Source organism: Lissotriton vulgaris, chromosome 12 (genome assembly GCF_964263255.1).
Source record: "Lissotriton vulgaris chromosome 12, aLisVul1.2, whole genome shotgun sequence".
Classification (NCBI taxonomy): Eukaryota; Metazoa; Chordata; class Amphibia; order Caudata; family Salamandridae; genus Lissotriton; species Lissotriton vulgaris.
In genome coordinates, this window is record NC_141700.1 from 445712828 (window position 1) to 445737185 (window position 24358).

At 31.8% G+C, this 24358-nt stretch overlaps 10 non-coding genes across 10 annotated transcripts; all 10 read right to left on the reverse strand.

The window, feature by feature from the left end:
• Positions 1-1026: 1026 nt before the first annotated feature.
• Positions 1027-1100, reverse strand: TRNAI-AAU (transfer RNA isoleucine (anticodon AAU)). The gene has a single exon. It is a non-coding gene; the product is annotated as a tRNA-Ile (tRNA).
• Positions 1101-4478: 3378 nt separating this feature from the next.
• On the reverse strand, positions 4479-4552 carry TRNAI-AAU (transfer RNA isoleucine (anticodon AAU)). The gene has a single exon. It is a non-coding gene; the product is annotated as a tRNA-Ile (tRNA).
• A 790-nt stretch (positions 4553-5342) lies between these two features.
• Positions 5343-5416, reverse strand: TRNAI-AAU (transfer RNA isoleucine (anticodon AAU)). Its single transcript has one exon. It is a non-coding gene; the product is annotated as a tRNA-Ile (tRNA).
• Positions 5417-9658: 4242 nt separating this feature from the next.
• Positions 9659-9732, reverse strand: TRNAI-AAU (transfer RNA isoleucine (anticodon AAU)). Its single transcript has one exon. It is a non-coding gene; the product is annotated as a tRNA-Ile (tRNA).
• A 1652-nt stretch (positions 9733-11384) lies between these two features.
• Positions 11385-11458, reverse strand: TRNAI-AAU (transfer RNA isoleucine (anticodon AAU)). The gene has a single exon. It is a non-coding gene; the product is annotated as a tRNA-Ile (tRNA).
• Positions 11459-13109: 1651 nt separating this feature from the next.
• On the reverse strand, positions 13110-13183 carry TRNAI-AAU (transfer RNA isoleucine (anticodon AAU)). Its single transcript has one exon. It is a non-coding gene; the product is annotated as a tRNA-Ile (tRNA).
• A 2515-nt stretch (positions 13184-15698) lies between these two features.
• TRNAI-AAU (transfer RNA isoleucine (anticodon AAU)) lies at positions 15699-15772 on the reverse strand. The gene has a single exon. It is a non-coding gene; the product is annotated as a tRNA-Ile (tRNA).
• A 4239-nt stretch (positions 15773-20011) lies between these two features.
• Positions 20012-20085, reverse strand: TRNAI-AAU (transfer RNA isoleucine (anticodon AAU)). Its single transcript has one exon. It is a non-coding gene; the product is annotated as a tRNA-Ile (tRNA).
• A 789-nt stretch (positions 20086-20874) lies between these two features.
• Positions 20875-20948, reverse strand: TRNAI-AAU (transfer RNA isoleucine (anticodon AAU)). Its single transcript has one exon. It is a non-coding gene; the product is annotated as a tRNA-Ile (tRNA).
• A 2514-nt stretch (positions 20949-23462) lies between these two features.
• On the reverse strand, positions 23463-23536 carry TRNAI-AAU (transfer RNA isoleucine (anticodon AAU)). The gene has a single exon. It is a non-coding gene; the product is annotated as a tRNA-Ile (tRNA).
• Between the last annotated feature and the right edge of the window lie 822 nt (positions 23537-24358).

The following is a 24358-nucleotide window of genomic DNA, read 5'->3' on the forward strand; positions in this document are numbered from 1 at the left end:
TTAGAACCATTAATAGATATTCCAGGAGCTTTCAGAATAATAATTAATTCTACAACTATATCAAATGTATTTATCCAATCCTTCAAGCAGTGTTTGATCCAAGGTGATAAACAGTCAAAAATGAGACACAAGAAAAATTAATCTTTTTTCAAACAATTAAACTTGGCCTGTACAGGGATCGAACCTGTGACCTTGGCCTTATTAGCACCACGCTCTAACCATCTGAGCTAACAGGCCGTTTTGCACAATTTCCTGGAAGTCCAGCATATGAAGAAGTGCTAATGATAGTTAACCCGGGAGATTTGGAAAGCTTAATTTCAGAGGTTTACCATGAAGTTATAAATATATAATATCAACATGAAGAAACTAATATGACTTTAAAAAAATTACAATACAAAAGAGATTTTCATACTTAGTGTTAGAACTTAAAACCATTAATGTTTTTTCCATGTGTTTTAGCAATAAATAACAATTCATCACCTATATGCAATTGATTCATCTAATCATTCTATCTGCTTCCCCTCAAAGGAAATATAGACATACACATGATACAGAAGAAAATACATCTATTTTCAACATTAAAGGAGCATCAAGTATTGGCTTGGAGACTGATTGAAAGTATGTCCTTGGCATTTTTAACTTTATGCTCTAAAGACTAAACTAATAGGCTCACTAAATATATAGCATACTATTGAAGAAATAGCAGATGATGAAGTGCTACTGATTGTTAACCCGGGATAGTTGGAAAGCTTATATTCAGCTGTTTACATTCATACTATCTTTATATTTCATCAACAAGACAAAACAAAAATGACCTCAATGAATTGCAATAAATAATAGATTTAGTTACTTGGCGTTAGAACTTAGAACCATTAATAGATATTCCAGGAGCTTTCAGAATAATAATTAATTCTACAACTATACGAAATATATTCATCCAATCCTTCAAGCTCCGTTTGATCCAAGGTGATAAACAGTCAAAAATGAGACACAAGAAAAATGTATCTTTTTACAAACAATTAAACTTGGCCTGTACAGGGATCGAACCTGTGACCTTGGCGTTATTAGCACCACGCTCTAACCATCTGAGCTAACAGGCCGTTTTGCATGAATTGCTGGAAGTCCAGCATATGAAGAAGTGCTAATGAAAGTTAACCCGGGAGATTTGGAAAGCTTAATTTCAGAGGTTTACCATGAACTTATAAATATATATTATCAACATGAAGAAAATAATATGACTTTAAAAAAATTACAATACAAAAGAGATTGTAATACTTAGTGTTAGAACTTAGAACCATTTATGTTTTTTCCATGTGTTTTAGGAATAAATAACAATTCATCACCTATATGCAATTGGTTCATTTAATCATTCTATCAGCTTCCCCTCAAAGGAAATATAGAGATACACATGATACAGAAGAAAATACATCTATTTTCAACATTAAAGGAGCATCAAGTATTGGCTTGGAGACTGATTGAAAGTATGTCCTTGGCATTTTTACCTTTATGCTCTAAAGACTAAACTAATAGGCTCACTAAATATATAGCATACTATTGAAGAAATAGCAGATGATGAAGTGCTACTGATTGTTAACCCGGGATAATTGGAAAGCTTATATTCAGCTGTTTACATTCATACTATCTTTATATTTCATCAACAAGACAAAACAAAAATGACCTCAATAAATTGCAATAAATAAGAGATTAAGTTACTTGGCGTTAGAACTTAGAACCATTAATAGATATTCCAGGAGCTTTCAGAATAATAATTAATTCTACAACTTTATCAAATGTATTTATCCAATCCTTCAAGCAGTGTTTGATCCAAGGTGATAAACAGTCAAAAATGAGACACAAGAAAAATTAATCTTTTTTCAAACAATTAAACTTGGCCTGTACAGGGATCGAACCTGTGACCTTGGCCTTATTAGCACCACGCTCTAACCATCTGAGCTAACAGGCCGTTTTGCACAATTTCCTGGAAGTCCAGCATATGAAGAAGTGCTAATGATAGTTAACCCGGGAGATTTGGAAAGCTTAATTTCAGAGGTTTACCATGAAGTTATAAATATATAATATCAACATGAAGAAACTAATATGACTTTAAAAAAATTACAATACAAAAGAGATTTTCATACTTAGTGTTAGAACTTAAAACCATTAATGTTTTTTCCATGTGTTTTAGCAATAAATAACAATTCATCACCTATATGCAATTGATTCATCTAATCATTCTATCAGCTTCCCCTCAAAGGAAATATAGACATACACATGATACAGAAGAAAATACATCTATTTTCAACATTAAAGGAGCATCAAGTATTGGCTTGGAGACTGATTGAAAATATTTCCTTGCTATTTTTAACTTTTTGCTCTAAAGACTAAACTAATAGGCTCACTAAATATATAGCATACTATTGAAGAAATAGCAGATGATGAAGTGCTACTGATTGTTAACCCGGGAATGTTGGAAAGCTTATATTCAGCTGTTTACATTCATACTATCTTTATATTTCATCAACAAGACAAAACAAAAATGACCTCAATGAATTGCAATAAAGAAGAGATTTAGTTACTTGGAGTTAGAACTTAGAACCATTAATAGATATTCCAGGAGCTTTCAGAATAATAATTAATTCTACAACTATATGAAATGTATTCATCCAATCCTTCAAGCAGTGTTTGATCCAAGGTGATAAACAGTCAAAAATGAGACACAAGAAAAATTAATCTTTTTTCAAACAAGTAAACTTGGCCTGTACAGGGATCGAACCTGTGACCTTGGCGTTATTAGCACCACACTCTAACCATCTGAGCTAACAGGGCATTTTGCATGAATTGCTGGAAGTCCAGCATATGAAGAAGTGCTAATGATAGTTAACCCGGGAGATTTGGAAAGCTTAATTTCAGAGGTTTACCATGAAGTTATAAATATATAATATCAACATGAAGAAACTAATATGACTTTAAAAAAATTACAATACAAAAGAGATTTTCATACTTACTGTTAGAACTTAGAACCATTAATGTTTTTTCCATGTGTTTTAGCAATAAATAACAATTCATCACCTATATGCAATTGATTCATTTAATCATTCTCTCAGCTTCCCCTCAAACAAAATATAGAGATACACATGATACAGAAGAAAATACATCTATTTTCAACATTAAAGGAGCATCAAGTATTGGCTAGGAGATTGATTGAAAGTATGTGCTTGGCATTTTTAACTTTATGCTCTAAAGACTAAACTAATAGGCTCACTAAATATATAGCATACTATTGAAGAAATAGCAGATGATGAAGTGCTACCGATTGTTAACCCGGGATAGTTGGAAAGCTTATATTCAGCTGTTTACATTCATACTATCTTTATATTTCATCAACAAGACAAAACAAAAATGACCTCAATGAATTGCAATAAATAAGAGATTTAGTTACTTGGCGTTAGAACTTAGAACCATTAATAGATATTCCAGGAGCTTTCAGAATAATAATTAATTCTACAACTATATCAAATGTATTTATCCAATCCTTCAAGCAGTGTTTGATCCAAGGTGATAAACAGTCAAAAATGAGACACAAGAAAAATTAATCTTTTTTCAAACAATTAAACTTGGCCTGTACAGGGATCGAACCTGTGACCTTGGCCTTATTAGCACCACGCTCTAACCATCTGAGCTAACAGGCCGTTTTGCACAATTTCCTGGAAGTCCAGCATATGAAGAAGTGCTAATGATAGTTAACCCGGGAGATTTGGAAAGCTTAATTTCAGAGGTTTACCATGAAGTTATAAAGATATAATATCAACATGAAGAAACTAATATGACTTTAAAAAAATTACCTTACAAAAGAGATTTTCATACTTAGTGTTAGAACTTAAAACCATTAATGTTTTTTCCATGTGTTTTAGCAATAAATAACAATTCATCACCTATATGCAATTGATTCATCTAATCATTCTATCAGCTTCCCCTCAAAGGAAATATAGACATACACATGATACAGAAGAAAATACATCTATTTTCAACATTAAAGGAGCATCAAGTATTGGCTTGGAGACTGATTGAAAGTATGTCCTTGGCATTTTTAACTTTATGCTCTAAAGACTAAACTAATAGGCTCACTAAATATATAGCATACTATTGAAGAAATAGCAGATGATGAAGTGCTACTGATTGTTAACCCGGGATAGTTAGAAAGCTTATATTCAGCTGTTTACATTCATACTATCTTTATATTTCATCAACAAGACAAAACAAAAATGACCTCAATGAATTGCAATAAATAATAGATTTAGTTACTTGGCGTTAGAACTTAGAACCATTAATAGATATTCCAGGAGCTTTCAGAATAATAATTAATTCTACAACTATATGAAATATATTCATCCAATCCTTCAAGCTCCGTTTGATCCAAGGTGATAAACAGTCAAAAATGAGACACAAGAAAAATGTATCTTTTTACAAACAATTAAACTTGGCCTGTACAGGGATCGAACCTGTGACCTTGGCGTTATTAGCACCACGCTCTAACCATCTGAGCTAACAGGCCGTTTTGCATGAATTCCTGGAAGTCCAGCATATGAAGAAGTGCTAATGAAAGTTAACCCGGGAGATTTGGAAAGCTTAATTTCAGAGGTTTACCATGAACTTATAAATATATATTATCAACATGAAGAAAATAATATGACTTTAAAAAAAATTACAATACAAAAGAGATTTTAATACTTAGTGTTAGAACTTAGAACCATTTATGTTTTTTCCATGTGTTTTAGGAATAAATAACAATTCATCACCTATATGCAATTGGTTCATTTAATCATTCTATCAGCTTCCCCTCAAAGGAAATATAGAGATACACATGATACAGAAGAAAATACATCTATTTTCAACATTAAAGGAGCATCAAGTATTGGCTTGGAGACTGATTGAAAGTATGTCCTTGGCATTTTTACCTTTATGCTCTAAAGACTAAACTAATAGGCTCACTAAATATATAGCATACTATTGAAGAAATAGCAGATGATGAAGTGCTACTGATTGTTAACCCGGGATAATTGGAAAGCTTATATTCAGCTGTTTACATTCATACTATCTTTATATTTCATCAACAAGACAAAACAAAAATGACCTCAATAAATTGCAATAAATAAGAGATTAAGTTACTTGGCGTTAGAACTTAGAACCATTAATAGATATTCCAGGAGCTTTCAGAATAATAATTAATTCTACAACTTTATCAAATGTATTTATCCAATCCTTCAAGCAGTGTTTGATCCAAGGTGATAAACAGTCAAAAATGAGACACAAGAAAAATTAATCTTTTTTCAAACAATTAAACTTGGCCTGTACAGGGATCGAACCTGTGACCTTGGCGTTATTAGCACCACGCTCTAACCATCTGAGCTAACAGGCCATTTTGCACAATTTCCTTGAAGTCCAGCATGTGAAGAAGTGCTAATGATAGTTAACCCGGGAGATTTGGAAAGCTTAATTTCAGAGGTTTACCATGAAGTTATACTTATATAATATCAACATGAAGAAACTAATATGACTCTAAAAAAATTACAATACAAAAGAGATTTTCATACTTAGTGTTAGAACTTAGAACCATTAATGTTTTTTCCATGTGTTTTAGCAATAAATAACAATTCATCACCTATATGCAATTGATTCATCCAATCATTCTATCAGCTTCCCCTCAAAGGAAATATAGACATACACATGATACAGAAGAAAATACATCTATTTTCAACATTAAAGGAGCATCAAGTATTGGCTTGGAGACTGATTGAAAATATGTTCTTGCTATTTTTAACTTTTTGCTCTAAAGACTAAACTAATAGGCTCACTAAATATATAGCATACTATTGAAGAAATAGCAGATGATGAAGTGCTACTGATTGTTAACCCGGGATAGTTGGAAAGCTTATATTCAGCTGTTTACATTCATACTATCTTTATATTTCATCAACAAGACAAAACAAAAATGACCTCAATGAATTGCAATAAAGAAGAGATTTAGTTACTTGGAGTTAGAACTTAGAACCATTAATAGATATTCCAGGAGCTTTCAGAATAATAATTAATTCTACAACTATATGAAATGTATTCATCCAATCCTTCAAGCAGTGTTTGATCCAAGGTGATAAACAGTCAAAAATGAGACACAAGAAAAATTAATCTTTTTTCAAACAATTAAACTTGGCCTGTACAGGGATCGAACCTGTGACCTTGGCGTTATTAGCACCACGCTCTAACCATCTGAGCTAACAGGGCATTTTGCATGAATTGCTGGAAGTCCAGCATATGAAGAAGTGCTAATGATAGTTAACCCGGGAGATTTGGAAAGCTTAATTTCAGAGGTTTACCATGAAGTTATAAATATATAATATCAACATGAAGAAACTAATATGACTTTAAAAAAATTACAATACAAAAGAGATTTTCATACTTACTGTTAGAACTTAGAACCATTAATGTTTTTTCCATGTGTTTTAGCAATAAATAACAATTCATCACCTATATGCAATTGATTCATTTAATCATTCTATCAGCTTCCCCTCAAACAAAATATAGAGATACACATGATACAGAAGAAAATACATCTATTTTCAACATTAAAGGAGCATCAAGTATTGGCTTGGAGACTGATTGAAAGTATGTCCTTGGCATTTTTACCTTTATGCTCTAAAGACTAAACTAATAGGCTCACTAAATATATAGCATACTATTGAAGAAATAGCAGATGATGAAGTGCTACTGATTGTTAACCCGGGATAATTGGAAAGCTTATATTCAGCTGTTTACATTCATACTATCTTTATATTTCATCAACAAGACAAAACAAAAATGACCTCAATAAATTGCAATAAATAAGAGATTAAGTTACTTGGCGTTAGAACTTAGAACCATTAATAGATATTCCAGGAGCTTTCAGAATAATAATTAATTCTACAACTTTATCAAATGTATTTATCCAATCCTTCAAGCAGTGTTTGATCCAAGGTGATAAACAGTCAAAAATGAGACACAAGAAAAATTAATCTTTTTTCAAACAATTAAACTTGGCCTGTACAGGGATCGAACCTGTGACCTTGGCGTTATTAGCACCACGCTCTAACCATTTGAGCTAACAGGCCGTTTTGCACAATTTCCTTGAAGTCCAGCATGTGAAGAAGTGCTAATGATAGTTAACCCGGGAGATTTGGAAAGCTTAATTTCAGAGGTTTACCATGAAGTTATACTTATATAATATCAACATGAAGAAACTAATATGACTCTAAAAAAATTACAATACAAAAGAGATTTTCATACTTAGTGTTAGAACTTAGAACCATTAATGTTTTTTCCATGTGTTTTAGCAATAAATAACAATTCATCACCTATATGCAATTGATTCATCTAATCATTCTATCAGCTTCCCCTCAAAGGAAATATAGACATACACATGATACAGAAGAAAATACATCTATTTTCAACATTAAAGGAGCATCAAGTATTGGCTTGGAGACTGATTGAAAATATGTCCTTGCTATTTTTAACTTTTTGCTCTAAAGACTAAACTAATAGGCTCACTAAATATATAGCATACTATTGAAGAAATAGCAGATGATGAAGTGCTACTGATTGTTAACCCGGGATAGTTGGAAAGCTTATATTCAGCTGTTTACATTCATACTATCTTTATATTTCATCAACAAGACAAAACAAAAATGACCTCAATGAATTGCAATAAAGAAGAGATTTAGTTACTTGGAGTTAGAACTTAGAACCATTAATAGATATTCCAGGAGCTTTCAGAATAATAATTAATTCTACAACTATATGAAATGTATTCATCCAATCCTTCAAGCAGTGTTTGATCCAAGGTGATAAACAGTCACAAAATGAGACACAAGAAAAATTAATCTTTTTTCAAACAATTAAACTTGGCCTGTACAGGGATTGAACCTGTGACCTTGGCGTTATTAGCACCACGCTCTAACCATCTGAGCTAACAGGGCATTTTGCATGAATTGCTGGAAGTCCAGCATATGAAGAAGTGCTAATGATAGTTAACCCGGGAGATTTGGAAAGCTTAATTTCAGAGGTTTACCATGAAGTTATAAATATATAATATCAACATGAAGAAACTAATATGACTTTAAAAAAATTACAATACAAAAGAGATTTTCATACTTACTGTTAGAACTTAGAACCATTAATGTTTTTTCCATGTGTTTTAGCAATAAATAACAATTCATCACCTATATGCAATTGATTCATTTAATCATTCTCTCAGCTTCCCCTCAAACAAAATATAGAGATACACATGATACAGAAGAAAATACATCTATTTTCAACATTAAAGGAGCATCAAGTATTGGCTAGGAGATTGATTGAAAGTATGTGCTTGGCATTTTTAACTTTATGCTCTAAAGACTAAACTAATAGGCTCACTAAATATATAGCATACTATTGAAGAAATAGCAGATGATGAAGTGCTACCGATTGTTAACCCGGGATAGTTGGAAAGCTTATATTCAGCTGTTTACATTCATACTATCTTTATATTTCATCAACAAGACAAAACAAAAATGACCTCAATGAATTGCAATAAATAAGAGATTTAGTTACTTGGCGTTAGAACTTAGAACCATTAATAGATATTCCAGGAGCTTTCAGAATAATAATTAATTCTACAACTATATCAAATGTATTTATCCAATCCTTCAAGCAGTGTTTGATCCAAGGTGATAAACAGTCAAAAATGAGACACAAGAAAAATTAATCTTTTTTCAAACAATTAAACTTGGCCTGTACAGGGATCGAACCTGTGACCTTGGCCTTATTAGCACCACACTCTAACCATCTGAGCTTACAGGCCGTTTTGCACAATTCCCTGGAAGTCCAGCATATGAAGAAGTGCTAATGATAGTTAACCCGGGAGATTTGGAAAGCTTAATTTCAGAGGTTTACCATGAAGTTATAAAGATATAATATCAACATGAAGAAACTAATATGACTTTAAAAAAATTACCTTACAAAAGAGATTTTCATACTTAGTGTTAGAACTTAAAACCATTAATGTTTTTTCCATGTGTTTTAGCAATAAATAACAATTCATCACCTATATGCAATTGATTCATCTAATCATTCTATCAGCTTCCCCTCAAAGGAAATATAGACATACACATGATACAGAAGAAAATACATCTATTTTCAACATTAAAGGAGCATCAAGTATTGGCTTGGAGACTGATTGAAAGTATGTCCTTGGCATTTTTAACTTTATGCTCTAAAGACTAAACTAATAGGCTCACTAAATATATAGCATACTATTGAAGAAATAGCAGATGATGAAGTGCTACTGATTGTTAACCCGGGATAGTTAGAAAGCTTATATTCAGCTGTTTACATTCATACTATCTTTATATTTCATCAACAAGACAAAACAAAAATGACCTCAATGAATTGCAATAAATAATAGATTTAGTTACTTGGCGTTAGAACTTAGAACCATTAATAGATATTCCAGGAGCTTTCAGAATAATAATTAATTCTACAACTTTATCAAATGTATTTATCCAATCCTTCAAGCAGTGTTTGATCCAAGGTGATAAACAGTCAAAAATGAGACACAAGAAAAATTAATCTTTTTTCAAACAATTAAACTTGGCCTGTACAGGGATCGAACCTGTGACCTTGGCGTTATTAGCACCACGCTCTAACCATCTGAGCTAACAGGCCGTTTTGCACAATTTCCTTGAAGTCCAGCATGTGAAGAAGTGCTAATGATAGTTAACCCGGGAGATTTGGAAAGCTTAATTTCAGAGGTTTACCATGAAGTTATACTTATATAATGTCAACATGAAGAAACTAATATGACTCTAAAAAAATTACAATACAAAAGAGATTTTCATACTTAGTGTTAGAACTTAGAACCATTAATGTTTTTTCCATGTGTTTTAGCAATAAATAACAATTCATCACCTATATGCAATTGATTCATCTAATCATTCTATCAGCTTCCCCTCAAAGGAAATATAGACATACACATGATACAGAAGAAAATACATCTATTTTCAACATTAAAGGAGCATCAAGTATTGGCTTGGAGACTGATTGAAAATATGTTCTTGCTATTTTTAACTTTTTGCTCTAAAGACTAAACTAATAGGCTCACTAAATATATAGCATACTATTGAAGAAATAGCAGATGATGAAGTGCTACTGATTGTTAACCCGGGATAGTTGGAAAGCTTATATTCAGCTGTTTACATTCATACTATCTTTATATTTCATCAACAAGACAAAACAAAAATGACCTCAATGAATTGCAATAAAGAAGAGATTTAGTTACTTGGAGTTAGAACTTAGAACCATTAATAGATATTCCAGGAGCTTTCAGAATAATAATTAATTCTACAACTATATGAAATGTATTCATCCAATCCTTCAAGCAGTGTTTGATCCAAGGTGATAAACAGTCAAAAATGAGACACAAGAAAAATTAATCTTTTTTCAAACAATTAAACTTGGCCTGTACAGGGATCGAACCTGTGACCTTGGCGTTATTAGCACCACGCTCTAACCATCTGAGCTAACAGGGCATTTTGCATGAATTGCTGGAAGTCCAGCATATGAAGAAGTGCTAATGATAGTTAACCCGGGAGATTTGGAAAGCTTAATTTCAGAGGTTTACCATGAAGTTATAAATATATAATATCAACATGAAGAAACTAATATGACTTTAAAAAAATTACAATACAAAAGAGATTTTCATACTTACTGTTAGAACTTAGAACCATTAATGTTTTTTCCATGTGTTTTAGCAATAAATAACAATTCATCACCTATATGCAATTGATTCATTTAATCATTCTATCAGCTTCCTCTCAAACAAAATATAGAGATACACATGATACAGAAGAAAATACATCTATTTTCAACATTAAAGGAGCATCAAGTATTGGCTAGGAGATTGATTGAAAGTATGTGCTTGGCATTTTTAACTTTATGCTCTAAAGACTAAACTAATAGGCTCACTAAATATATAGCATACTATTGAAGAAATAGCAGATGATGAAGTGCTACCGATTGTTAACCCGGGATAGTTGGAAAGCTTATATTCAGCTGTTTACATTCATACTATCTTTATATTTCATCAACAAGACAAAACAAAAATGACCTCAATAAATTGCAATAAATAAGAGATTTAGTTACTTGGCGTTAGAACTTAGAACCATTAATAGATATTTCAGGAGCTTTCAGAATAATAATTAATTCTACAACTATATCAAATGTATTTATCCAATCCTTCAAGCAGTGTTTGATCCAAGGTGATAAACAGTCAAAAATGAGACACAAGAAAAATTAATCTTTTTTCAAACAATTAAACTTGGCCTGTACAGGGATCGAACCTGTGACCTTGGCGTTATTAGCACCACGCTCTAACCATCTGAGCTAACAGGCCGTTTTGCACAATTTACTGGAAGTCCAACATATGAAGAAGTGCTAATGATAGTTAACCTGGGAGATTTGGAAAGCTTAATTTCAGAGGTTTACCATGAAGTTATAAATATATAATATCAACATGAAGAAACTAATATGACTTTAAAAAAATTACAATACAAAAGAGATGTTCATACTTAGTTTTAGAACTTAGAACCATTAATGTTTTTTCCATGTGTTTTAGCAATAAATAACAATTCATCACCTATATGCAATTGATTCATGTAATCATTCTATCAGCTTCCCCTCAAAGGAAATATAGAGATACACATGATACAGAAGAAAATACATCTATTTTCAACATTAAAGGAGCATCAAGTATTGGCTTGGAGACTGATTGAAGGTATGTCCTTGGCATTTTTAACTTTATGCTCTAAAGACTAAACTAATAGGCTCAATAAATATATAGCATACCATTGAAGAAATAGCAGATGAAGAAGTGCTATTGATTGTTAACCCGAGATAGTTGGAAAGCTTATATTCAGCTGTTTACATTCATACTATCTTTATATTTCATCAACAAGACAAAACAAAAATGACCTCAATAAATTGCAATAAATAAGAGATTTAGTTACTTGGCGTTAGAACTTAGAACCATTAATAGATATTCCAGGAGCTTTCAGAATAATAATTAATTCTACAACTATATGAAATGTATTTATCCAATCCTTCAAGCAGTGTTTGATCCACGGTGATAAACAATCAAAAATGAGACACAAGAAAAATTAATCTTTTTTCAAACAATTAAACTTGGCCTGTACAGGGATCGAACCTGTGACCTTGGCATTATTAGCACCACGCTCTAACCATCTGAGCTAACAGGCCGTTTTGCACAATTTCTGGAAGTCCAGCATATGAAGAAGTGCTAATGATAGTTAACCCGGGAGATTTGGAAAGCTTAATTTCAGAGGTTTACCATGAAGTTATAAAGATATAATATCAACATGAAGAAACTAATATGACTTTAAAAAAATTACAATACAAAAGAGATTTTCATACTTAGTGTTAGAACTTAAAACCATTAATGTTTTTTCCATGTGTTTTAGCAATAAATAACAATTCATCACCTATATGCAATTGATTCATCTAATCATTCTATCAGCTTCCCCTCAAAGGAAATATAGACATACACATGATACAGAAGAAAATACATCTATTTTCAACATTAAAGGAGCATCAAGTATTGGCTTGGAGACTGATTGAAAGTATGTCCTTGGCATTTTTAACTTTATGCTCTAAAGACTAAACTAATAGGCTCACTAAATATATAGCATACTATTGAAGAAATAGCAGATGATGAAGTGCTACTGATTGTTAACCCGGGATAGTTGGAAAGCTTATATTCAGCTGTTTACATTCATACTATCTTTATATTTCATCAACAAGACAAAACAAAAATGACCTCAATGAATTGCAATAAATAATAGATTTAGTTACTTGGCGTTAGAACTTAGAACCATTAATAGATATTCCAGGAGCTTTCAGAATAATAATTAATTCTACAACTATACGAAATATATTCATCCAATCCTTCAAGCTCCGTTTGATCCAAGGTGATAAACAGTCAAAAATGAGACACAAGAAAAATGTATCTTTTTACAAACAATTAAACTTGGCCTGTACAGGGATCGAACCTGTGACCTTGGCGTTATTAGCACCACGCTCTAACCATCTGAGCTAACAGGCCGTTTTGCATGAATTGCTGGAAGTCCAGCATATGAAGAAGTGCTAATGAAAGTTAACCCAGGAGATTTGGAAAGCTTAATTTCAGAGGTTTACCATGAACTTATAAATATATATTATCAACATGAAGAAAATAATATGACTTTAACAAAATTACAATACAAAAGAGATTTTAATACTTAGTGTTAGAACTTAGAACCATTTATGTTTTTTCCATGTGTTTTAGGAATAAATAACAATTCATCACCTATATGCAATTGGTTCATTTAATCATTCTATCAGCTTCCCCTCAAAGGAAATATAGAGATACACATGATTCAGAAGAAAATACATCTATTTTCAACATTAAAGGAGCATCAAGTATTGGCTTGGAGACTGATTGAAAGTATGTCCTTGGCATTTTTACCTTTATGCTCTAAAGACTAAACTAATAGGCTCACTAAATATATAGCATACTATTGAAGAAATAGCAGATGATGAAATACTACTGATTGTTAACCCGGGATAATTGGAAAGCTTATATTCAGCTGTTTACATTCATACTATCTTTATATTTCATCAACAAGACAAAACAAAAATGACCTCAATAAATTGCAATAAATAAGAGATTAAGTTACTTGGCGTTAGAACTTAGAACCATTAATAGATATTCCAGGAGCTTTCAGAATAATAATTAATTCTACAACTTTATCAAATGTATTTATCCAATCCTTCAAGCAGTGTTTGATCCAAGGTGATAAACAGTCAAAAATGAGACACAAGAAAAATTAATCTTTTTTCAAACAATTAAACTTGGCCTGTACAGGGATCGAACCTGTGACCTTGGCGTTATTAGCACCCCGCTCTAACCATCTGAGCTAACAGGCCGTTTTGCACAATTTCCTTGAAGTCCAGCATGTGAAGAAGTGCTAATGATAGTTAACCCGGGAGATTTGGAAAGCTTAATTTCAGAGGTTTACCATGAAGTTATACTTATATAATATCAACATGAAGAAACTAATATGACTCTAAAAAAATTACAATACAAAAGAGATTTTCATACTTAGTGTTAGAACTTAGAACCATTAATGTTTTTTCCATGTGTTTTAGCAATAAATAACAATTCATCACCTATATGCAATTGATTCATCTAATCATTCTATCAGCTTCCCCTCAAAGGAAATATAGACATACACATGATACAGAAGAAAATACATCTATTTTCAACATTAAAGGAGCATCAAGTATTGGCTTGGAGACTGATTGAAAATATGTCCTTGCTATTTTTAACTTTTTGCTCTAAAGACTAAACTAATAGGCTCACTAAATATATAGCATACTATTGAAGAAATAGCAGATAATGAAGTGCTACTGATTGTTAACCCGGGATAGTTGGAAAGCTTATATTCAGCTGTTTACATTCATACTATCTTTATATTTCATCAACAAGACAAAACAAAAATGACCTCAATGAATTGCAATAAAGAAGAGATTTAGTTACTTGGAGTTAGAACTTAGAACCATTAATAGATATTCCAGGAGCTTTCAGAATAATAATTAATTCTACAACTATATGAAATGTATTCATCCAATCCTTCAAGCAGTGTTTGATCCAAGGTGATAAACAGTCAAAAATGAGACACAAGAAAAATTAATCTTTTTTCAAACAATTAAACTTGGCCTGTACAGGGATCGAACCTGTGACCTTGGCGTTATTAGCACCACGCTCTAACCATCTGAGCTAACAGGGTATTTTGCATGAATTGCTGGAAGTCCAGCATATGAAGAAGTGCTAATGATAGTTAACCCGGGAGATTTGGAAAGCTTAATTTCAGAGGTTTACCATGAAGTTATAAATATATAATATCAACATGAAGAAACTAATATGACTTTAAAAAAATTACAATACAAAAGAGATTTTCATACTTACTGTTAGAACTTAGAACCATTAATGTTTTTTCCATGTGTTTTAGCAATAAATAACAATTCATCACCTATATGCAATTGATTCATTTAATCATTCTATCAGCTTCCCCTCAAACAAAATATAGAGATACACATGATACAGAAGAAAATACATCTATTTTCAACATTAAAGGAGCATCAAGTATTGGCCAGGAGATTGATTGAAAGTATGTGCTTGGCATTTTTAACTTTATGCTCTAAAGACTAAACTAATAGGCTCACTAAATATATAGCATACTATTGAAGAAATAGCAGATGATGAAGTGCTACCGATTGTTAACCCGGGATAGTTGGAAAGCTTATATTCAGCTGTTTACAATTATACTATCTTTATATTTCATCAACAAGACAAAACAAAAATGACCTCAATAAATTGCAATAAATAAGAGATTTAGTTACTTGGCGTTAGAACTTAGAACCATTAATAGATATTTCAGGAGCTTTCAGAATAATAATTAATTCTACAACTATATCAAATGTATTTATCCAATCCTTCAAGCAGTGTTTGATCCAAGGTGATAAACAGTCAAAAATGAGACACAAGAAAAATTAATCTTTTTTCAAACAATTAAACTTGGCCTGTACAGGGATCGAACCTGTGACCTTGGCGTTATTAGCACCACGCTCTAACCATCTGAGCTAACAGGCCGTTTTGCACAATTTCCTGGAAGTCCAACATATGAAGAAGTGCTAATGATAGTTAACCTGGGAGATTTGGAAAGCTTAATTTCAGAGGTTTACCATGAAGTTATAAATATATAATATCAACATGAAGAAACTAATATGACTTTAAAAAAATTACAATACAAAAGAGATGTTCATACTTAGTTTTAGAACTTAGAACCATTAATGTTTTTTCCATGTGTTTTAGCAATAAATAACAATTCATCACCTATATGCAATTGATTCATTTAATCATTCTATCAGCTTCCCCTCAAAGGAAATATAGAGATACACATGATACAGAAGAAAATACATCTATTTTCAACATTAAAGGAGCATCAAGTATTGGCTTGGAGACTGATTGAAGGTATGTCCTTGGCATTTTTAACTTTATGCTCTAAAGACTAAACTAATAGGCTCAATAAATATATAACATACCATTGAAGAAATAGCAGATGAAGAAGTGCTATTGATTGTTAACCCGAGATAGTTGGAAAGCTTATATTCAGCTGTTTACATTCATACTATCTTTATATTTCATCAACAAGACAAAACAAAAATGACCTCAATGAATTGCAATAAATAATAGATTTAGTTACTTGGCGTTAGAACTTAGAACCATTAATAGATATTCCAGGAGCTTTCAGAATAATAATTAATTCTACAACTATATGAAATGTATTTATCCAATCCTTCAAGCAGTGTTTGATCCACGGTGATAAACAATCAAAAATGAGACACAAGAAAAATTAATCTTTTTTCAAACAATTAAACTTGGCCTGTACAGGGATCGAACCTGTGACCTTGGCATTATTAGCACCACGCTCTAACCATCTGAGCTAACAGGCCGTTTTGCACAATTTCTGGAAGTCCAGCATATGAAGAAGTGCTAATGATAGTTAACCCGGGAGATTTGGAAAGCTTAATTTCAGAGGTTTACCATGAAGTTATAAATATATAATATCAACATGAAGAAACTAATATGACTTTAAAAAAATTACAATACAAAAGAGATTTTCATACTTAGTGTTAGAACTTAGAACCATTAATGTTTTTTCCATGTGTTTTAGCAATAAATAACAATTCATCACCTATATGCAATTGATTCATTTAATCATTCTATCAGCTTCCCCTCAAACAAAATATAGAGATACACATGATACAGAAGAAAATACATCTATTTTCAACATTAAAGGAGCATCAAGTATTGGCTAGGAGATTGATTGAAAGTATGTCCTTGGCATTTTTACCTTTATGCTCTAAAGACTAAACTAATAGGCTCACTTAATATATAGCATACTATTGAAGAAATAGCAGATGATGAAGTGCTACCGATTGTTAACCCGGGATAGTTGGAAAGCTTATATTCAGCTGTTTACATTCATACTATCTTTATATTTCATCAACAAGACAAAACAAAAATGACCTCAATAAATTGCAATAAATAAGAGATTTAGTTACTTGGCGTTAGAACTTAGAACTATTAATAGATATTTCAGGAGCTTTCAGAATAATAATTAATTCTACAACTATATCAAATGTATTCATCCAATCCTCCAAGCAGCGTTTGATCCAAGGTGATAAACAGTCAAAAATGAGACACAAGAAAAATTAATCTTTTTTCAAACAATTAAACTTGGCCTGTACAGGGATCGAACCTGTGACCTTGGCGTTATTAGCACCACGCTCTAACCATCTGAGCGAACAGGCCATTTTGCATAAACTCCTGGAAGTCCAGCATATGAAGAAGTGCTAATGATAGTTAACCCGGGAGATTTGGAAAGCTTAATTTCAGAGGTTTACCATGAACTTATAAATATATATTTTCAACATGAAGAAACTAATATGACTTTAAAAAAATTACAATACAAAAGAGATTTTTATACTTAGTGTTAGAACTTAGAACCATTAATGTTTTTTCCATGTGTTTTAGCAATAAATAACAATTCATCACCTGTATGCAATTGATTCATCTAATCGTTCTATCAGCTTCCCCTCAAAGGAAATATAGACATACACATGATACAGAAGAAAATACATCTATTTTCAACATTAAAGGAGCATCAAGTATTGGCTTGGAGACTGATTGAAGGTATGTCCTTGGCATTTTTAACTTTATGCTCTAAAGACTAAACTAATAGGCTCAATAAATATATAGCATACCATTGAAGAAATAGCAGATGATGAAGTGCTATCGATTGTTAACCCGAGATAGTTGGAAAGCTTATATTCAGCTGTTTACATTCATACTATCTTTATATTTCATCAACAAGACAAAACAAAAATGACCTCAATGAATTGCAATAAATAATAGATTTAGTTACTTGGCGTTAGAACTTAGAACCATTAATAGATATTCCAGGAGCTTTCAGAATAATAATTAATTCTACAACTATATGAAATGTATTTATCCAATCCTTCAAGCAGTGTTTGATCCACGGTGATAAACAATCAAAAATGAGACACAAGAAAAATTAATCTTTTTTCAAACAATTAAACTTGGCCTGTACAGGGATCGAACCTGTGACCTTGGCATTATTAGCACCACGCTCTAACCATCTGAGCTAACAGGCCGTTTTGCACAATTTCTGGAAGTCCAGCATATGAAGAAGTGCTAATGATAGTTAACCCGGGAGATTTGGAAAGCTTAATTTCAGAGGTTTACCATGAAGTTATAAATATATAATATCAACATGAAGAAACTAATATGACTTTAAAAAAATTACAATACAAAAGAGATTTTCATACTTAGTGTTAGAACTTAGAACCATTAATGTTTTTTCCATGTGTTTTAGCAATAAATAACAATTCATCACCTATATGCAATTGATTCATTTAATCATTCTATCAGCTTCCCCTCAAAGAAAATATAGAGATACACATGATACAGAAGAAAATACATCTATTTTCAACATTAAAGGAGCATCAAGTATTGGCTAGGAGATTGATTGAAAGTATGTCCTTGGCATTTTTACCTTTATGCTCTAAAGACTAAACTAATAGGCTCACTTAATATATAGCATACTATTGAAGAAATAGCAGATGATGAAGTGCTACCGATTGTTAACCCGGGATAGTTGGAAAGCTTATATTCAGCTGTTTACATTCATACTATCTTTATATTTCATCAACAAGACAAAACAAAAATGACCTCAATAAATTGCAATAAATAAGAGATTTAGTTACTTGGCGTTAGAACTTAGAACTATTAATAGATATTTCAGGAGCTTTCAGAATAATAATTAATTCTACAACTATATCAAATGTATTCATCCAATCCTCCAAGCAGCGTTTGATCCAAGGTGATAAACAGTCAAAAATGAGACACAAGAAAAATTAATCTTTTTTCAAACAATTAAACTTGGCCTGTACAGGGATCGAACCTGTGACCTTGGCGTTATTAGCACCACGCTCTAACCATCTGAGCGAACAGGCCATTTTGCATAAACTCCTGGAAGTCCAGCATATGAAGAAGTGCTAATGATAGTTAACCCGGGAGATTTGGAAAGCTTAATTTCAGAGGTTTACCATGAACTTATAAATATATATTTTCAACATGAAGAAACTAATATGACTTTAAAAAAATTACAATACAAAAGAGATTTTTATACTTAGTGTTAGAACTTAGAACCATTAATGTTTTTTCCATGTGTTTTAGCAATAAATAACAATTCATCACCTGTATGCAATTGATTCATCTAATCGTTCTATCAGCTTCCCCTCAAAGGAAATATAGACATACACATGATACAGAAGAAAATACATCTATTTTCAACATTAAAGGAGCATCAAGTATTGGCTTGGAGACTGATTGAAGGTATGTCCTTGGCATTTTTAACTTTATGCTCTAAAGACTAAACTAATAGGCTCAATAAATATATAGCATACCATTGAAGAAATAGCAGATGATGAAGTGCTATCGATTGTTAACCCGGGATAGTTGGAAAGCTTATATTCAGCTGTTTACATTCATACTATCTTTATATTTCATCAACAAGACAAAACAAAAATGACCTCAATAAATTGCAATAAATAAGAGTTTAAGTTACTTGGCGTTAGAACTTAGAACCATTAATAGATATTCCAGGAGCTTTCAGAATAATAATTAATTCTACAACTATATCAAATGTATTTATCCAATCCTTCAAGCAGTGTTTGATCCAAGGTGATAAACAGTCAAAAATGAGACACAAGAAAAATTAATCTTTTTTCAAACAATTAAACTTGGCCTGTACAGGGATCGAACCTGTGACCTTGGCGTTATTAGCACCACGCTCTAACCATCTGAGCTAACAGGCCGTTTTGCACAATGTCCTGGAAGTCCAGCATATGAAGAAGTGCTAATGATAGTTAACCCGGGAGATTTGGAAAGCTTAATTTCAGAGGTTTTCCATGAAGTTATAAATATATAATATCAACATGAAGAAACTAATATGACTTTAAAAAAATTACAATACAAAAGAGATGTTCATACTTAGTGTTAGAACTTAGAACCATTAATGTTTTTTCCATGTGTTTTAGCAATAAATAACAATTCATCACCTATATGCAATTGATTCATTTAATCACTCTATCAGCTTCCCCTCAAAGGAAATATAGAGATACACATGATACAGAAGAAAATACATCTATTTTCAACATTAAAGGAGCATCAAGTATTGGCTTGGAGACTGATTGAAGGTATGTCCTTGGCATTTTTAACTTTATGCTCTAAAGACTAAACTAATAGGCTCAATAAATATATAGCATACTATTGAAGAAATAGCAGATGATGAAGTGCTACCGATTGTTAACCCGGGATAGTTGGAAAGCTTATATTCAGCTGTTTACATTCATACTATCTTTATATTTCATCAACAAGACAAAACAAAAATGACCTCAATAAATTGCAATAAATAAGAGATTTAGTTACTTGGCGTTAGAACTTAGAACCATTAATAGATATTTCAGGAGCTTTCAGAATAATAATTAATTCTACAACTATATCAAATGTATTTATCCAATCCTTCAAGCAGTGTTTGATCCAAGGTGATAAACAGTCAAAAATGAGACACAAGAAAAATTAATCTTTTTTCAAACAATTAAACTTGGCCTGTACAGGGATCGAACCTGTGACCTTGGCGTTATTAGCACCACGCTCTAACCATCTGAGCTAACAGGCCGTTTTGCACAATTTCCTGGAAGTCCAACATATGAAGAAGTGCTAATGATAGTTAACCTGGGAGATTTGGAAAGCTTAATTTCAGAGGTTTACCATGAAGTTATAAATATATAATATCAACATGAAGAAACTAATATGACTTTAAAAAAATTACAATACAAAAGAGATGTTCATACTTAGTTTTAGAACTTAGAACCATTAATGTTTTTTCCATGTGTTTTAGCAATAAATAACAATTCATCACCTATATGCAATTGATTCATTTAATCATTCTATCAGCTTCCCCTCAAAGGAAATATAGAGATACACATGATACAGAAGAAAATACATCTATTTTCAACATTAAAGGAGCATCAAGTATTGGCTTGGAGACTGATTGAAGGTATGTCCTTGGCATTTTTAACTTTATGCTCTAAAGACTAAACTAATAGGCTCAATAAATATATAACATACCATTGAAGAAATAGCAGATGAAGAAGTGCTATTGATTGTTAACCCGAGATAGTTGGAAAGCTTATATTCAGCTGTTTACATTCATACTATCTTTATATTTCATCCACAAGACAAAACAAAAATGACCTCAATAAATTGCAATAAATAAGAGATTTAGTTACTTGGCGTTAGAACTTAGAACCATTAATAGATATTCCAGGAGCTTTCAGAATAATAATTAATTCTACAACTATATGAAATGTATTTATCCAATCCTTCAAGCAGTGTTTGATCCACGGTGATAAACAATCAAAAATGAGACACAAGAAAAATTAATCTTTTTTCAAACAATTAAACTTGGCCTGTACAGGGATCGAACCTGTGACCTTGGCATTATTAGCACCACGCTCTAACCATCTGAGCTAACAGGCCGTTTTGCACAATTTCTGGAAGTCCAGCATATGAAGAAGTGCTAATGATAGTTAACCCGGGAGATTTGGAAAGCTTAATTTCAGAGGTTTACCATGAAGTTATAAATATATAATATCAACATGAAGAAACTAATATGACTTTAAAAAAATTACAATACAAAAGAGATTTTCATACTTAGTGTTAGAACTTAGAACCATTAATGTTTTTTCCATGTGTTTTAGCAATAAATAACAATTCATCACCTATATGCAATTGATTCATTTAATCATTCTATCAGCTTCCCCTCAAAGAAAATATAGAGATACACATGATACAGAAGAAAATACATCTATTTTCAACATTAAAGGAGCATCAAGTATTGGCTAGGAGATTGATTGAAAGTATGTCCTTGGCATTTTTACCTTTATGCTCTAAAGACTAAACTAATAGGCTCACTAAATATATAGCATACTATTGAAGAAATAGCAGATGATGAAGTGCTACCGATTGTTAACCCGGGATAGTTGGAAAGCTTATATTCAGCTGTTTACATTCATACTATCTTTATATTTCATCAACAAGACAAAACAAAAATGACCTCAATAAATTGCAATAAATAAGAGATTTAGTTACTTGGCGTTAGAACTTAGAACTATTAATAGATATTTCAGGAGCTTTCAGAATAATAATTAATTCTACAACTATATCAAATGTATTCATCCAATCCTCCAAGCAGCGTTTGATCCAAGGTGATAAACAGTCAAAAATGAGACACAAGAAAAATTAATCTTTTTTCAAACAATTAAACTTGGCCTGTACAGGGATCGAACCTGTGACCTTGGCGTTATTAGCACCACGCTCTAACCATCTGAGCGAACAGGCCATTTTGCATAAACTCCTGGAAGTCCAGCATATGAAGAAGTGCTAATGATAGTTAACCCGGGAGATTTGGAAAGCTTAATTTCAGAGGTTTACCATGAACTTATAAATATATATTTTCAACATGAAGAAACTAATATGACTTTAAAAAAATTACAATACAAAAGAGATTTTTATACTTAGTGTTAGAACTTAGAACCATTAATGTTTTTTCCATGTGTTTTAGCAATAAATAACAATTCATCACCTGTATGCAATTGATTCATCTAATCGTTCTATCAGCTTCCCCTCAAAGGAAATATAGACATACACATGATACAGAAGACAATACATCTATTTTCAACATTAAAGGAGCATCAAGTATTGGCTTGGAGACTGATTGAAGGTATGTCCTTGGCATTTTTAACTTTATGCTCTAAAGACTAAACTAATAGGCTCAATAAATATATAGCATACCATTGAAGAAATAGCAGATGATGAAGTGCTATCGATTGTTAACCCGGGATAGTTGGAAAGCTTATATTCAGCTGTTTACATTCATACTATCTTTATATTTCATCAACAAGACAAAACAAAAATGACCTCAATAAATTGCAATAAATAAGAGTTTAAGTTACTTGGCGTTAGAACTTAGAACCATTAATAGATATTCCAGGAGCTTTCAGAATAATAATTAATTCTACAACTATATCAAACGTATTTATCCAATCCTTCAAGCAGTGTTTGATCCAAGGTGATAAACAGTCAAAAATGAGACACAAGAAAAATTAATCTTTTTTCAAACAATTAAACTTGGCCTGTACAGGGATCGAACCTGTGACCTTGGCGTTATTAGCACCACGCTCTAACCATCTGAGCTAACAGGCCATTTTGCACAATGTCCTGTAAGTCCAGCATATGAAGAAGTGCTAATGATAGTTAACCCGGGAGATTTGGAAAGCTTAATTTCAGAGGTTTTCCATGAAGTTATAAATATATAATATCAACATGAAGAAACTAATATGACTTTAAAAAAATTACAATACAAAAGAGATGTTCATACTTAGTGTTAGAACTTAGAACCATTAATGTTTTTTCCATGTGTTTTAGCAATAAATAACAATTCATCACCTATATGCAATTGATTCATTTAATCATTCTATCAGCTTCCCCTCAAAGGAAATATAGAGATACACATGATACAGAAGAAAATACATCTATTTTCAACATTAAAGGAGCATCAAGTATTGGCTTGGAGACTGATTGAAGGTATGTCCTTGGCATTTTTTACTTTATGCTCTAAAGACTAAACTAATAGGCTCAATAAATATATAGCATACCATTGAAGAAATAGCAGATGATGAAGTGCTATTGATTGTTAACCCGAGATAGTTGGAAAGCTTATATTCAGCTGTTTACATTCATACTATCTTTATATTTCATCAACAAGACAAAACAAAAATGACCTCAATAAATTGCAATAAATAAGAGATTTAGTTACTTGGCGTTAGAACTTAGAACCATTAATAGATATTCCAGGAGCTTTCAGAATAATAATTAATTCTACAACTATATGAAATGTATTTATCCAATCCTTCAAGCAGTGTTTGATCCACAGTGATAAACAATCAAAAATGAGACACAAGAAATATTAATCTTTTTTCAAACAATTAAACTTGGCCTGTACAGGGATCGAACCTGTGACCTTGG